This window comes from Solanum lycopersicum, chromosome 11 (assembly GCF_036512215.1).
Source record: "Solanum lycopersicum chromosome 11, SLM_r2.1".
Classification (NCBI taxonomy): Eukaryota; Viridiplantae; Streptophyta; class Magnoliopsida; order Solanales; family Solanaceae; genus Solanum; species Solanum lycopersicum.
Genome location: NC_090810.1, coordinates 54,760,439 through 54,775,237, shown reverse-complemented (window position 1 = coordinate 54,775,237; position 14,799 = coordinate 54,760,439). Strand labels below are relative to the sequence as shown.

Here is a 14,799-nt window from a genome sequence, read left to right as displayed (position 1 = left end):
TAAATAAATAGAGGATATATATATATATATATATATATAGACACTATAGAGAAGAACAATTATCAGTATTAGGAAAAAACTCTGTAACTCTACCACTCATAAACGCTGAATCTGTGAAAGAAATTAAACATGTTAAAAAAGACTTAATGCACATAGGATTAATAGTTATAGGAATTAAAGGATTAACTAGAAAAAACTTAGGAACAAAGACATTAATAACAATATATGATAATAGATGGTCAGACATAAAAAAGGCAATTATAGGATTAACAGAAGTAGATATGACTAATAATGGAGGAATTTTCTATATAAGTCCAGATTTTATGATGAATTTAAATGAATTCGGAAATCAAATAAGAATAGGAATACAAACTAAAGGATACGAAGAAATGCATAGTGGAAAGAATTTATTAATGTGTGTAGGATTTTTAGGAAAAATGACAGATAATAGTAATACTAAATTTAAATTAAAAATAAAAGATGTAGTAGAAGTAATGAGAAATAAAGGGATAAAACTAATAAAACCCATAAAAATAAGTCCCGAAGAATATGCAGGATTAGAATGGAAATTAGGAGATTTTAAAGAAAAAGAAGCTTTAATACCAGATGCTCATTTAATAATTACAAATTCGAAGGGAGAATCTTCAATAAGATTTACAGATTATAATTATGAAGCTCAAAAAGACTTTGAAGAAGAAAGTGTTGTAGAAGAAATGCCTTTAGAAGGAATGAATATGGAAATAATAGAAGAAGATTTTGCGGTATATTTAGCTATAGAAAAAGCTAAAGAAATAAGTAAAGACAATAAGAATAAACTATTTACATGCAAAGGATGTAAATTGAAAGACTTAAATTTAGAACAAACAATATCTCATTTTAAATTATGTGAACAAAGAACTGATAATAAAGGATATAGATTAGAAAAGGATTTACAAGATAAACTAGAAAAAAGTAACAATATAATGACACAAATACAAGATGATGATAGTGAATATTTGAGTTAGAATCTATACTAAGTCAAAAAGAATTAATGGAAACAGCAAGTTCCTGTAGTCCTTTTCAAAGAACAAATGAACAAGAATATACTGCAGATAATAACACAGGAAATATACCACGAAGAAGGGTATATAGACAAGGAGATACTCCAATAACAGAGGTTAAACCTATGGGAAAACGAATGTCTATAGAAGAACCAATAATACTCCAAGAGGGAGGAAGTAAAGGTAAAATTCTAAATATAGCAGCACATGATCCACAAAGATGGAATTCCGTAATAGACTTATGGAAAGGAATAGTAGTAGCAGACTTTATAAAAAATTATACAGAAACTGATGCTGAAACTATGTATAAATACTTAGAGACATTCTTAGGAGAATCAACTAAAGCCTTATGGGAAGCTTATAAAGTAGAATCCCATCAGAATTTCAGTATTTAGTATCTTTAGGACCAAACCCGTATAATTTTACAAATAAAATACATACATTAATAACAGGAGAGGATCCAAATAGTGGATTAGTAGCTCTACAACGAAATGTAGTAATAAAATTAGAACAACTAAGTATAAGTAATTGGTATTATATAAAGAAATTTTTAAATGATTATTTCTATTATTGTACAATTAGTGAAAATGCCCTTGACCAAGACCTAGGTAAAAAATTATTTAACAAACTACCAGGAGCCTTAGGAAGAGAAATAGAAGAAAGATGGATTAAAAGAGAAGGAGTAGCACAAAACCCTCAAGCTAAATGGTAAATAGGACATAGAATACAACATATAATGGAAATATTACAAGAGAAATGTACTAATTTACAAATACAAAAACAATTAAAGCAGAATGAAATGAATTTCTGTAAAGACATAATATATACAACCCAAAATTATGATAAAAGTCAATATAAAAAGAAAAAATACAATAAATATAATAATAAAAGATATAATAAAAAAGGATACTTTCTTAGAAAATCTTCAGCCAGAAAACCATATTTAAATAGGGATAGACATGTTAGAAAATATAGAACAGATAGAAATTACAAAAATAAATTATAATGTTTTACATGTGGAAGTATAGAATATTTAGCAAATACTTGTCCTAAAAGATATAATGCTAAGACTAGAAACGCTCAATTAGTAGAAGAATTTAATGAAGCATTATTAAATGTAGATGAATATATGTCAGACAATGAAAATATTTATTCTATAGTAAGCATTGCTATAGATGAAAGTAACAAAGAAGAAGACTCTTCTAATTCAGAAGGAGAAGAATTAATTAATGAAATAGGAATAGAAAATTTAAACATAGATGACTTAAAAATTAATTTTATGAACATAATAGAATGTGAACATAATTTTGAAAAAGATACAGGATTAGATAGTAATCTATGTAATTGGTGTAAATGGTATCCAAGTAAATATAAAAGAGCTAAATGTAATAAATGTTTTATAGAAAGATGTATAAGTTGTATAGAGACACAATTAGGAATAATAACTCAGAAAAGAAAAGAAGTATATACAAATGAACCGTTAATGAATTTAAAAGTAATAGTATTAGAAGCAAAAGTAAAAGAACTAGAAGAGAGGATAATAAGATTAGAAAAAGGAAAAAATATAGAACAAGAACAATCAGTAAATAATCAAGAATTAATGAATGAAGAATCTAATACTTTAATATGTAATGAAGATAAAAATATAAATACTGTTAAAATATTAGTAAAACTTCAAATTGGAAAATATGACATAGAGACATTAGCATTAATAGATTCAGGATGTACTAAAAGTATTTTAAATAAAAAAATTGTACCTCTAGAATTAATAAAAACATTAGAAAAACCACTTGCAGCTATGCAAATGGATGGAACACATAATATATATAGACATTATATAGATAAAGCTCAAATAAGTTTTTTAAATACTTGTTCAGAATTTTATAAACCTACCTATAAAATGGATAAAATATGGATAAGAGATTTAGATATAAGAGTAGATTTTGTATTAGGACTAGACTTTATACTACACAATAAAGGAGGAACTTTAATAACCAAAGATGGAATACTCTTTATGAAAAATATTACTTATACTTCAGTTTTGACTAATAAAATTGATACTAAAGTAAGACATAAAGAAAAATGTTGTGAAAATTGTAAAGATAATGTAGAATGTATTAAAAATAATTGTAATATATTATATGAAAATATACTAGAAATAGAAAAAGAAGACGAAAAAATTGATAAAAACTATGTTCTAATAGAAATGGTAACAGAATTATACAATTTTAAAACAGGAATTAAGCAAATAGGACAAATAAAAAACCAACAGGATCTTGATAATATTGTAAAAATACTAGATCAAATAGAAATAATAGGAGAAAAACCTTTAAAACATTGGGAGAATAATCAAATAGTATGCAAGCTAGATATAATAAACCCAGAATATATAATAAAAACAGCCTCAATAGAAGCTACAAATCAAGATCAAGAAGACTTTAAGTTACAAATTAAAGAATTAGAATTAGGAGTAATAAGAAGATCTACTTCAAAACATAGATCTGCAGCATTTATGGTAAGAAATCATAGTGAAATGGTTAGAGGAAAAGCTAGAATGGTTATAAACTATAAAAGACTAAATGATAATACAAGAACCGATGGATATAAATTACCAGACAAAACAGAACTAATAAATAGAATCCAAGGAAAAACAGTTTTTAGCAAATTTGATTGCAAATCAGGATATTGGCAGATAAAAATGCACCCAAACAGCATAGAATGGACAGCTTTCACCTGCCCGGAAGGACATTTTGAATGGTTAGTCATGCCATTCGGATTAAAAACAGCACCTCCGATATTCCAAAGAAAAATGATCAAATATTTGGAGAATATAAAAAATTTGTATTAGTATATGTAGATGATATTCTAGTATTTAGTAAAAACATAAAAGAACATTTAGGACATTTACAAACAGTTTTTAGATTATTTGTTAACAATGGAATAATAATTAGCAAAAAGAAAATAGAATTATGTAAAAACTATATAATTTTTTTAGGAATAACTTTAGGAGAAGGAAAAGTTAAACTACAACCTCATATAGCTAAAAAAACTCTAGATATGCCAGATAAATTAAATAATTTAAAAGATTTACAAAAATTTCTAGGAATAGTTAATTACGCAAGACCTTTTATTAAAGATTTAGGAAAAATAGCAGGACCATTATATTCTAAGACAGGAAATAAAGGACAAAGAAATTTTAATATTGAAGACATAAAATTAGTACAAAAAATAAAAGAAAAAATAAAAAATATTCCAGACCTTAATATGCCATTGGAATCAGACTATTTAATAATAGAGACAGATGGAAGTTTTGAAGGATGGGGTGCAGTACTAAAATCAAAACCAAATAAATATAGTTCTAAACAGGAAGAAAAAATATGTGCTTATCAGAGTGGAAAATTCAAAGAGAAAGGTAATAAAACTAGTATAGATATTGAAATTTTAGCTATAATATATGGTTTAAATAATTTTAGAATTTATATTTTAAACAAACCTGAAATATTAATAAGATCAGATTGTGAGGCTATAGTAAAATTTCATCAAAAAATTAATGATAAAACTAGTAGTAGAAGAAGATGGTTAAATTTTTTAGACACAATATCAATTTATCATTCTATAATTTTTGAGCATATAAAAGGGAATGATAATAGTATTGCAGATCAATTAAGTAGATTACTAATCAAAGTTTAAATTTTACAGAATGAGACCTCTATTATCAGACAAAGGTAAAAAGGTTCAACCTTCAACCTCAGGTTTGGCAGACTCCTATAAACAGACAATGCTAGCTAACTTACATTTTAAATCACTAGACAAAATCGATGATGTTAGAATAAAAAGGTTGCAATTTGGACAACAAAATTTCATTGCATATGGACCGTCCAATTGGACATTTAGACATTTAGCTGACTGTCAATTAGACAAACAACAGACATGTCTTATAGACAACATATGGATAGCACATAATAAAAAAGACACTAAATATGTAATTGCTGTTTTAAATGCCTTAGGATATTATTTTACTAATAAAAATAAAGAAAATAGATTTAAATATTATGTGGTAATTCATGGTAAAACTAATGGTGTTTTTCAGACAAGGATAGAAGTTTTAGACTCTATTAAAGATTTTCAAAAACCTCTTTTCAAAGGTCTTATTTTTTTACATAAGCCTTAGACTATGCTAGAGGAATACTAGGACCAAACTATTATATTTCTCCAGCTCTCAGACAAAACCCAGAAAAAATTCCACAATACAACATCCAAAAAGACACAGACAAAGTCATATTTTGTGACCATTGCTCATCCATGACCGAAGCATTTAAGAGGCTAAATTTGAAGAATGAGGCCTTAATGCAAGAAAATGCCGCGCTCAGAGAAAGACTTAACAAAATTGAAAGCAAAGGTAAGAATGTGAAAAATCAGACAGATATTCAGGGTTTTCCATCCCAAACAAAAATGGATGAGATGGGTGTGCATTCCCCTCTGAATGCTAAGAAATCCACTGTATCGGATGAAGATACAGCTAGTCCGGTTCAAACGGTGGCCGGTAAAGACTTCTCAAATCCGTTAATGGCTGTCACTTTGCCCAAAAGTAAAAAAGATGAAGGTTCATCTTCCAGAAGAAGATTACCACTTTCATTCAACCAGACAATTAGACAGAAAACTAAAAAATCCCAAAAAAATAAAGACTTAGAATTTCTAATAACCCAAACTGTAGAAAAACTGCTTAAACAAAAACAAGAAAAAGACAAACATATAAATCCAAGCCCAATACAAAGCCCAAGACAAGAATCTACTCCAAGCCCAAATAATTCCGATAACTTTTTAGACTCAATGCAATTTGCCCAAGATCCAAATGAGGATGATTCAGGAATGAGTTTTGATTCAATTGCATTGCATAATTTAGACACATAAAATAATAATAATAATAATATATATATATATATATATATATATATATATATATATATATATATATATATATATATATATATATATATATATATATATATATATATATATATATATATATAAGTAAAAATATTATTGTTATAGTCTTAAAAGAGGAATGCCTCTTTTGTCAAAAATGTGAGTCCCACTTTATTCACTACCACACATGTGGAAAAACTGTTGGGACGCGTCTTATTCAGGTAAGAGATAAGATAGACATATATCAGTTTCCAATATCAGATTCCAAGGACAATAATGTAAGAAGAGGGACATTATTTCACGTGACGATGGGGCCCAGACGTGTACCCGACTGAAATGATAAGATTCTTTCTTCCATTTGAAATCCGGAGTTTGAAGTCCGAAGACACCTATAAAAGCAGACGTTATCAAGACAAGAGGAGATAGAAGGCGAGAAAAAGAAAAGAGAATCACTACAAAAAAGCCCAGAAAATCCTCATACCAACCTCTTTATCATAAAGTATCTTTTTTAGATTGTAAAAAAGTTTTCAGTTCTTTGGTGCTTTATTTTAGTAAGTGTGTTTAAGTAAAGCTTGGGAGCTTTTCGGGTTTCCCGAAAGGGAAACTTCACTCTATTCTAAATAATGTAAGTTTTCATATTTAAGTTTCTAGTAAACTTTCCATATATGTAAATTATGTGTGTTTAATTTTTGCTGAGTTCATGTAAATATATAAATATTATCATGAATCTATTTTGATTTTTGAATATTATCATGAATCTATTTTACCTAGTATATGGTTAGTCTCTTAGCCTCTTAAAAGTATCGATGGATTAACCTGTAAATTCCTAGGACGAGTCAGGTTAAATGTTCTAAGAAAAGAACTGTGAATAACCAATTCCAGGGTGGGGTTAAAGAAGTTACTCTTAAGAACAAAGGCTAAGGGAAAGAGATGAACAGTATTAATAGATTCATGAATGGACAGAGTCCATTATAAAAAAAAAAAAAGGGGGAAGTTAAAACTAGAACTTAATATGATAATCACATTAATAGAACAAGAGAGTGAAGGAGTGTGTGTATATATATATATATATATATATATATATATATGGTAGGGATATTTTAGTCTTGCAATAAAGAATTTTTTGCTTAAAGAATTTTTTGCTTCTGCTTTTGCGTTTTTTAAGAAGAAAATTTTTGTAGTTTCTTTCCAATGGAAAATAAAACTGCTTCTACTTCCTTTTAAAAATAATTTTACTATTTTGCCAAATACCTCTCTTCTTTTTTTCCAAAATAAGTGTTTTTAACTCAAAATAAATATTTTTTTATCTTGCAACAATAATGTCAAAGAAAGATGCATTCCTTTTTTAACTAAAAGTAAAAGTAACGAAACAAATAAATTGAAAGAGGTGAAGAGTTATATTTAAATTGATAACTCTTCTATTTTAATATTCTACCTGACTTATTTAACACCACATGATTTTAAAAAACATTTCAAAATATTCAATATATATATTGATTCTTTAAACTATAATTTTTAAAAAAAATCTCTTATTTTCTTAAATTTAATGTCTAATTAAACTAAAACATTAGATATTCAAACAAGCAAAATCTTTGTTCTCAAGATAAGACATAATTTATAAGATTAAATAATTTATTTAATATAACACCAAATAGAAAAAAATAGAATAGTTTTGGGTAAGTTAACTTTTCCCAAAATAAGGAAAGCATAAGTTCCAACCAACAAACATTTCAGAAAATATTCAATCCATTATTGTGTCTTCCAAGCACATTCTTAAAAAGGAAACTTTTGAAAACTTGGAAAACAATCATGTTTTGAAGGATTTTTATTTCAAAAGGTGGCTTTTACTATAATAGGGAGAAAGAAAAGACAAACTTGAATCACATCCCTACCATATATGTAAATTTATTAATGTGTACACATACATAAAATACATACAACTAAGTTAGAGAAGTCCTCCTATAAAGAGCCTACAAAATTGAAGATATTATTATATTAGGGTGTCAATTTCTAAAATGGTCAATCCAAGTTAAGGAAAATATCTCTAAATATTACTTTTATAATATTTTAAAATAAAAATCTTACTTAGTTATCACTATTTTGTTTGAATATATATTTAACATTTGAAAGCAATCATCCTTTCCTAGGCATGTCATGTCATGTTATATCTTAGTTGTAATTCTCTTAATCAGTATTATGTTCTTGTTGAGGCCCTAAATGATATACATGAGTATTTGTAAAGTTGTGATTGTGTATATCACCTAAATATTATGTTTGAGGATTGTATTGACATTAAGAAATTAAAAGGAGATAAGTATTTTAAAATCGATAAGGGATGAAAAAATATTATTCACACATATTTTTTACTTCAAATTAATATCCCTCATATTATAATTAGATGGTTTGTGATTGTTATAAGAATTTTAGAATTTGAATTTGATCCAGACTAACATCAGTTTGCCATAGCGGGAAGACTGTCGTTATGTCAGTGCCGCTACAGCACGTATATGACTGTTATAGCAGAGCTGATGAATTCTAACCCTATAAAACACGATATCTTTTAATTTTCCTCAAATTCTTCATTGGTAAACTAGACGAGGGTTACTCCAAAACCTCACTAAGCTACACTAAACTTGGGAACATTGGACGGAAAGGATTTCAGCACAATGAAGTGTTAGGTTGTGGAGCCTAAAAATACTATGATTTATTAATATACATATACCTCACCGCCGTGAAAGTTCACTTACGGAGTGTTACCACGAAATATTCGGTTTTATCTTTCTCTCTCTAGATCTCTCTTCTCTTTCTTTTGAAAGTTCTTGTGTTCTTCATTCATCAACTGTGTGTGCGTGAATTCGATCCTAACAACTGGTATCAGAGCTACAACACGATCACTGAAGATGGATAGTTCAAAGCTTGGAATCGAGAAGTTTGATGGATCCGATTTCAGTTTCTGGAAGATGCAGATCGAAGATTATCTGTACCAGAAAGATCTTCACGAACCGTTGACCGGGGTGAAGCCGGAATCCATGACGGAGGAGAAGTGGAACCTTAAGGATCGCCAGGCTCTAGGGTTGATCCAGTTGACTTTGTCAAGAAACGTGACGTTCAACATCGTGAAGGAGAAGACTATATCCGGTCTGTTGAAGGCACTGTCAAATATGTATGAAAAACCATCGGCAATGAACAAGGTATATTTGATGCGTAGATTGTTCAATTTACAGATGTCTGAGAATGGATCCATTTCTGATCCTATAAACGAGTTCAATATGATTGTGAGTAAACTCAATTCTATGGATATTAATTTCGAAGATGAAATTAAGGCGTTGATTTTGATGTCATCTCTGCCCGAGTCATTTTTTGTTGCTGCGATTAGCAGTTCCCGTGGATCTGAGAAACTGAAGTTTGATGAAATCTGTGATGTTGTTCTTAGCGAAAGTATTCGTAAACGAGAAGTGGGAGATTTATCGGGTAGTGCTCTCAGCATTGACCGAAGGGGGAGAAGTAAGATGAAAGGCCAAAATCAACATGGTCGATCAAAATCAAATAATCGAGGAAAATCCCTGAACAAATCAAACGTGACTTGTTGGAACTGTGGTGAAAAAGGGTACTTTCGGACGAACTATACAAATCCAAACAAGAAACAGAATCAGAAATTTGGAGATGACAATGATTCTGTAAATTCAGCAGAGGACATTGGGGACGCTCTAATCCTTAGTGTAAACAGCCCCGGTTGAATCATGGATTTTGGATTCCGGTGCATCTTTCCATTCGTCTCCAAGCAAGGAGTTGTTCCAAAATTTTAAATCTGGAAATTTTGGGAAGGTGTATCTTGCTGACAATAAAGCCTTGGAGATTGAAGGAAAGGGGGATGTTTGCATAAAGACCACCTCGCGAAACCAGTGGACATTGGAGGATGTAAGATATATTCTTGGGCTCAAGAAAAATCTAATCTTTGTTGTCAGTTGGATAGAACGGGATATGCAGTAGAGTTTGGGAAAGGTTCGTGGAAGATTATGAAAGGTGCTATGGTAGTAGCTCGTGACACCAAATCTGGAACCTTGTACACCAATGCAGGGTGTATTAACATGGCCGTTGTTGCTGAAGGTGCTTCCAGTTCATGTCTGTGGCACAACAGACTTGGACACATGAGTGCTAAAGGAATGAAGATGTTGGTTGCAAAAGGAGCATTAGAGGGTCTGAAGTCTGTTGATATGGGTCTTTGCGAGAGATGTGTTATGGGCAAACAGAAAAAAGTAAGCTTCACAAAGACTCTTAGAGAGCTAAAGAAAGTGCGGTTGGAAATGGTCCATACAGATGTTTGGGGACCATCTCCAGTATCATCACTTGGAGGATACAGATTCTATATTACCTTCATTGATGATTTCAGCAGGAAGGTATGGGTTTACTTCTTGAAGCATAAGTCAGATGTGTTTGCAACTTTCAAGAAGTGGAAAACTGAAGTTGAGAATCAAACCAGTTTGAAAGTCAAATGCCTAAGGTCTGATAATGGAGGAGAGTATGACAAATCAGAGTTCAACGCATTCTGTACAGCTGAGGGAATCAGATTGATGAGAACAGTTCCTGGTAAGGCAAGGCAGAATGGAATTGCTGAAAGGATGAACAGAACATTGAATGAGCGTGCAAAAAAGTGTATGAGGATACACTGTGGGCTGCCCAAAACATTTTGGGCGGATGTTGTGAGCACAGTTGCATACTTGATCAATAGGGGACCATCAGTTCCTTTAGGGTTCAAGTTTCCAGAGGAGGTGTGGACAGGAAAAGAACTCAAGTACTCACACTTGAGGACTTTTGGTTGCACTGCTTATGTTCATGTTGATCCAGTAAAGAGAGACAAGCTTGATGCCAAGGTTGTGAAGTGATACTTCATAGGATTTGTTTGGTTACATGTTTTGGTATGACAAGAACAGAAAGATCCTAAGACATTGTGACGTGACATTTGATGAGTCTGTCCTGTACAAAAACAGAGAGCAGAAAGTTCTAGAGATTACAAAGCAAGTGGGAGTTGAGGTTGAGTTGGAGAAGAGTAACCCCAGCGATGTCGAATCAGATACTCAACCAACTCCTACTGAAGAATCTGAAGTGGAGCAAGTTACACCTGAGCAGGTGTTAAGGAGATCATCCAGAACCATCAGGGCACCAGATAGGTATTCACCTTTATTACACTATCTATTGCTGACTGATGAGGGGGAACCATAGTCTTTTGATGAGGCCCTACAGGTGGAGGATTCGATCAAGTGGGAGCAAGTCATGAATGATGAGATGAGGTCACTTGAGAAGAACGACACATGGGTGTTGACTGAGTTACCTGCAGGGAAGAGAGCTTTGCGGAACAAGTGGGTGTTCAGAATCAAGACTGAACCAGATGGCAAAAGAAGGTTCAAGACTCGTTTAGTGGTTAAAGGATATTCACAAAGGAAAGGTATTGATTAAGTTAAAATATTTTCTCCTATTGTGAAATTAACCTCTATCTGAATTCTGTTGAGTATTGTTGCATCGGAGAATTTGCATCTAGAGCAAATGGATGTAAAAACAATATTTTTACATAGAGATGTGGACAAAGAGATCTATATGCAGCAACTGGAAGGATTTGTGGTTCCAGGCAAGGAACACATGGTGTGCAAGCTCACCAGGAGCTTGTATGTACTAAAGCAAGCACCAAGGCAGTGGTATAAGAAATTTGACTCCTTCATGATCAAGAGTGGATTCTGCAAAGTTGAAAAGGATCCTTGTTGTTACTTCAAGAAATACATTGATTCATATGTCTTTCTACTCTTGTATGTGGATGATATGTTGATTGCAGGATCTAGTATGAGGGAGATTAACAATCTGAAGACAATTGTCTAAAGCGTTTGAGATGAAAGATTTGGGTCCAACGAAGTAGATTTTGGGGATGAAGATTTCTCAGGATAGATCTGCTGGCACTTTAAATCTATATCAGTAGTTGTACATTGAGAAGGCGCTGAGCAGATTCAGGGTTAATGATGTTAAACCAAGGACTACTCCATTGGCAAATCACTTTAAATTGTCAAAGGAGCAGTCACCCAAAACTGCCGAGGAGCGTGATCACATGACACTTGTTCCATATGCTTCAGCAGTTGGTAGTTTGATGTATGCTATGGTTTGCACTAGACCTGATATAACACATGCAGTGGGAGTTGTTAGCAGGTACATGGCGAACCCTGGGCAAGAGCATTGGGAAGCTGTGAAGTGGCTTCTGAGATATCTGAGAGGTACATCCAGTACTTCACTTTGTTTTGGCAAAGGCAATATGAATCTACAGGGTTTTGTGGATGCTGATCTTGGTGGGGATGTTGACTCGAGCAAGAGTACATCCGGGTACATTTACACCATACGTGGAACAGCAGTGAGTTGGATGTCCAGGCTTCAGAAGTGTGTTTCTCTTTCATCTACTGAAGCTGAGTATGTGGCAATAGCTGAAGCTGGGAAAGAGATGATATGGCTGGCAGATTATCTTGAGGAATTGGGCAAGAATCAGAGCGAGAAGATTCTTTACTCAAATAGCCAGAGTGCCATACAATTGGTGAAAAATCAGTCTATCATTCGAAGACAAAACACATCAGAAGGCAATACCATTTCACTTGCAGGGCAGTGGAGGATGGTGATATGTGCTTGGAGAAGATAGAGGGTGAAAAGAACCCGGCAGACATGTTGAAAAAATGTATTGATGTTGGGAATCTGGGGATATGTAAAACCTCGGTTGGTCTTCTGTAGTTGTTGATACAGATGTTGCGGTGCGGTAAAGATGTTGATGATGAAGAGTTTTTTTTTAGAATGTATTTTTTAGATGACTGAGTCAGTCTCCAAGTGGGAGAATTATTAGGTTGTGGAGCCTAAAAATACTCTGATTTATTAATATAAATATACCTCACCACCGTTGAATTTCATTTACGGGGTGTTACCACAAAATATTGGGTTTTCTCTTTCTCTCTCTAAATCTCTCATCTCTTTCTCTTGAAAGTTCTTGTGTTCTTCATTCATCAAGTGTGTGTGCGTGAATTCGATCCTAACATGAAGGTCAAAACCCATGAAATTTGAGTGCACGTTCGTCAAGGTTTGCCCATACAAAGCTAGAAGTTTGTATTCTGAGTTCTTTAACAGTTGTTTGGTGTTCAAATATTCTAGACTTTTAACTGAGTAATTAGAAATGTTTATAATATCCTGTAGATTGCAAGGAGGTTTCATGCATTGATATTTGGGCACTAATTTTAGATTGGTGAAGGTGTTGTTAGTTAAGGCTTAGGCTGATGACATACTTGATTAGTTATGTTGATCTTATGATGATTGTTGGGTGTTATCCTGGAAACAGAACGTTCAGGAAAGAATCATTTTGGATAGGTGATAGTTGTTAAATTTATTTTATGTGTTTGTAAGTTGTTTTATTACTATCGCATGCAATGAAAATTTTTATTTGGGTGTACAAGTGAAATTGTTATTTATTGTGATATGTGACTGCTATTGGTTCAGGTACCATGTTGGTGCGGATATTTTCATGATTGGCTCGAGTATTATATTTGATACATGAATGGTTGTGTAACGACCGAACCGTCATTATTTAAGAAAGACAATAAAATTCATGAAAAAACTGAATCATGTCCCAGCAGGACAGATGCCGCTGGAATGGCGGCGTTACAGCGACAACTTACCAAACTATTGTGGGATCGACGAGGCAGAACCTTATTTTTCCATCTTTCTAAAAATAAATAATACGTCGTAAATAACTTTAGAAACCTCAGAAAAGTGGTTCGAAGTTTGGGAAGAGGAGAAGGAACCTTTTACACGAGAATTGTGAAATCTTGTGATATCTTGGTCAAATTCAACGCAGCAAATTCGGAAAGGGAATCAACTCTGAGAATTTTCTTGGCACCCAGATAGGTTAGGTTTTTATGCATTGAGTAGTTGTAAATTCGTTCTTACCTTATAGTATTTAAAATCAATTGTAGGAGATATGTGTAGACCTTCGTACACCGAGTAAATTCCGTGGAAAATTTCTATAATGGAATGTATTTGGGGTTAGTTCTTGATGTAGAGAATTGATGATTGATCAAGTGTTCTTGGTTGTTTTCGTGAGTAGAATTCCTTCATTAAACAAGGGTATCCGGTAGTACAAAATAAATTTTGGTCCATGTTAGGTTCGATTTATCGAAGTAACAAGTTGATGAATGTTAGTAATTTAGGTTTAAAACCCTAATGACGAATTGTAAGAAAGAATTAAGGCTGAAGTTGATCTCTTGAATGATAAGAATTGAGAGAAAACCCTTAGGTGATGATTGTGATTTCATAATTGTGTAATATATGCATGTTTATTTTTCATTTTGATACTTGTACGTATATGAAAGTTGCGATGTTGATCACACTTATTCTGATTGAGATAAATGAATGATGTATTCATGAAATCATGATGTAAATGTATAATCTTGATGTTGTACTTGTGTATGTGATTAAGGTGTGTTGATGGGATAGTATTTTCACGTTTCGACAAACTAACTTGGATTGGATTATCACGTTCCGACATAAATATTAGAGCGCTTTACCAAGTTCTGGCATAACTATGGGATTGAATTGTCACATTTTGGTAATCTAACTGGGATTGGGTACTGTTGCTCCCAATTGCACACATAAGTATACGTGATCGCACAAGTAATGTAGATTTTTTTTAGAAGCGAGTTATAGTTTCCAAGGGACTTATGATCAATTTATATTCAAATTTAATTCCAAAACTCAAAGTAAAAGTAACTTTATCAAAAGTTGATGATTTGTTATTAACTACAACTACTTTAGCAACAAATAA

At 32.0% G+C, this 14,799-nt stretch overlaps 1 long non-coding RNA gene across 1 annotated transcript; it reads left to right on the top strand.

Annotated features, from left to right (window-relative positions):
* Positions 1–6,390: 6,390 nt before the first annotated feature.
* LOC138339609 (uncharacterized) lies at positions 6,391–14,320 on the top strand. The gene is made up of 2 exons (XR_011212470.1): positions 6,391–6,591; positions 13,476–14,320. It is a non-coding gene; the product is annotated as an uncharacterized lncRNA (long non-coding RNA).
* The last annotated feature ends 479 nt before the right edge of the window (positions 14,321–14,799 follow it).